The sequence below is a fragment of the Blennius ocellaris genome (genome assembly GCF_963422515.1).
Source record: "Blennius ocellaris genome assembly, chromosome: 2".
NCBI classification, from domain to species: domain Eukaryota; kingdom Metazoa; phylum Chordata; class Actinopteri; order Blenniiformes; family Blenniidae; genus Blennius; species Blennius ocellaris.
In genome coordinates, this window is record NC_137651.1 from 5152673 (window position 1) to 5155918 (window position 3246).

The following is a 3246-nucleotide window of genomic DNA, read 5'->3' on the forward strand; positions in this document are numbered from 1 at the left end:
ATGTGGCTAATTACTCATGAACAACTTTTACAGTTGTACATCTTAATCTACAATTATAGTTCAGAAATAATATACATTTCAGGCACACAGCATGTCAAGGCTTACTGGTCATTGAAACAAGGAGAGTAAAGTCTCATAATCACTTAAAGAATAACATATTGTTTGTCTAATGAAAGCAAGCCTTCATCCTGCTATGCATTGGGGGGGGGGGGGGGGGGGGGGCAGAAGAGAAGATATAAGCGCTTTTGTGGGCCCTGTGCTTGAAGCAAGGTATTATTTGAAACAATAATTCACAACTAAATGTAAAAATTATAGCAATCACAGTAACTACAACTCTTTTCCTCGATTTAGAATCGATTTTAAGACAGACAAAAACTGTTGTACCCCAAATAAGAGCCGCGACATGTATTTTTTTCTTGATGTTCTGAAGTTGAAGAAGAAAAAAACAAATGCCACCGATATTCAAGTGCACATGTTGATCGAGAGCAGTCCGTGTCTTTGCAGGCGTGGCAGGGGAAAGTCAACCGGTTAACGATCCCGGTTCAGTACGCTGCATTAGATCCGACAAGACAAGGCTGGGTCAAACATACAAGGCAGGCTTGCCCCATCATTCGAGTATAGAATAAAAAAAAAAACACACGTTTAAAAAAACAAGATAAATCTCTCGATGGTGATTATCCGCCAAACACATCAGACTCGGGGAATGTCGCCGAGAGGGAAATCATTACAAACACTTCGCCTCCGACGTGCTCCACCCTGATTTTCAAACACACCGAGGCGTGGAGAGACAAGGACGGTGACGAGAGGCTCGGATCGACAGCAAGCAACTGCAGCACACGCAAAACAATCAACGACGACGATTTCTTCGATAACTTGAAGGGTAAAAAAAAACTAAGTCGGCGGCTTTCCATGACATGTCAAACACTTGATACTGCAAGCGACGGGAAACTGCAGCAAACAGCGTAAACAGCAACGTGTTACAACTGACGAACGAGACGATGTCACACCAACTTGAGCGTCGCGTGAACACGACGTGCAAGAACACGGTCGTGGTTTTTATTATAAGCTTTCAAAACAAGGTTTAGACAGCAGCAGATCACGGTGCTAATTAACGGTCGCCGGTAACAACACGGGTCAGGCCTGGAACGAAGCTGTAAATCACGTCTATATGAGCAACTTTTAAATAGACAGGGACAGGATTGACTGTAAAAAAAACAAAAAAAACCCTGTGTTGATTAACCAGAGGGAAACATGAGCGAGTGTTTTAACGAAATCTCCTCCGAGGTTATCGTTAGCCAAAGTTAGCAGAGTTAGCTGCCCCGGCGGTGCTGTCAGAAAGTTAGCTCCACTTTAGCATTAGCTATCGTCTCTAACAATAACAAACACACGGGAAGCGACAGTGAACTCGTACCAAACCCAGCCACTCTAATGTCCGTGACAACACTTTGGAGCGTCCACAGTAATCCCCACCGACAAGGCTACCTGCTGCTGCTCCGCTCCAAGCGGCCTGGCCGCCATTTTGAGAGCAAAAGGAGGTGCACAAATTACAGCCACATCGTCATTTTTGCCCTCCTAAACGTTCCCCTCCGCGGCGACCCAGGCCGACGTTAAACGTAACGGAGAGGCCGAAACTCACCGTATTGTTCGTGCCTGTGGATTTCCCGTAGCCGTCTCCGCACGCTGACACGACCTGGCAGGGCGTGATGTGGAGGTGAAGTGAGCGTCTTCTCCGCTCCTGCTGCTGCCGCTGCTTGTTTCTTCTCCGCCGCACTCCCCTTCATTCGGGAACGCGCACGGAGCTCGCGTTCACGGACTGTCGGGGGCGCGCACACCGTTGTCAGGAAAAGAAAAAAAAAAAAGTTTTTTTTTTTTAACTCTTACATGGCTTCGCTTTATTCATCAGTTTTGGAGCAACTTCTGTTATTCATTTGACACATTTATTGAAGAGGTTGTCTTGGCAACTGGGAATTTCCCTCTCGCTACTAAAAAACAATATTTGCGTGAGTCTGAAAAGCAAACTGCACAGGTGATACTGATGTCATTGGTTCATATAGGAGACAATAACATTGGCATTTATCTGCACATCTGTGTGCGGCAAACCTGACTTTTGTTGTTGCATGAATGTTTTCCAATGGGGAAAACAACTTTCTCTATTTGATAACTTTCGGAATTCCAAGCTAGGCACTCAAATAATTCCAAAATGATTGGAATGATGTCTCAAAACATTTCAGAAATTACATTCAAAAGTTAGCTTTTTTTCACGAAATGTTAAAAGGTCGTTTTTTCAGCATCTGATAGGTATGTTTTGAAATGGAAATAAAATGTGTTTATTATCATTAGTAACCATAGCATTCTGTTTTTATGTAATACAATGCACCAATGTTTTGTTTTTTTAATATGGAGTTTCTGAGAACATGAATATTACTATTTAGACACTCCAAATATACAAACCGTACCTTTGGCGTCTTTCAAGTCAGATTTTTCATTTAAATCATTCTTCAATGCACAAAAATAGAACATAAAATTATTTAGTAACCAAAACAAAACAAACTAAACTATAATTGCATCTCAGGTGGAATGGACAAACACGTTAGATTTAAACAGAACATCAAAAACTGCAGTGAGGAGCAGTTTATACAAAAGTTTTTACTTAATGCAAGCTACTATAAGAAACAATACTTTTCTTTTCAAAAAGTGCATTAATAAACGTCTCAATCAATGTTGGCAAAAGCCTGTCGCGTCTTTGACAGGACTACTTTTATTTCATGGCTCTTATGCTTGTAATATCACTTTTAATTATTTCGGCCATCTGATTCCCAATTCCGGCTCTCAGTGTTGAGTTATAATAGGTACTGTAGCTGGAACTGTCAGGGGACAAATTAGGAATAAATGTTAAAGTAATTTCTTTGTATTCACATTGTCATAGCAGGGGCCACATTGGACAATGTGGCAGGTCAGTGTTAGTTCACAAGCTATATGTTTTAATGGTAAATGTGTGTCAATGTCCGTAGTGGTGTCGAGTTGGACAGCTATTAAAAACTTGTCATGTACGGTGATGGTTGGCCTGTTGTATTTCCTTAACTGTGGACGAGATCAAGTAAAGCAACAGAACACTTGCTACGAGGTTGTCATTACACTGAATTCAATAAACTGATAAAGATGAACGGATGTTAAAGTCAGGACAAGCCTCTTTCCTCATTTTATTCCATTTATTTTTGATATAAAAGCATATTCACACACCCCCCC

General features: G+C 41.5%; 1 protein-coding gene across 1 annotated transcript in view; it reads right to left on the bottom strand.

Moving 5' to 3' along the window:
* LOC308138978 (lissencephaly-1 homolog) overlaps positions 1 to 1776 on the bottom strand; it is a 32594-nt gene extending 30818 nt beyond the window's left edge. The window contains exon 1 of the mRNA XM_080508273.1: positions 1637 to 1776. The gene's annotated coding sequence lies outside the window, so the exon portion shown is untranslated. The remainder of the gene's footprint in view (positions 1 to 1636) is intronic.
* Between the last annotated feature and the right edge of the window lie 1470 nt (positions 1777 to 3246).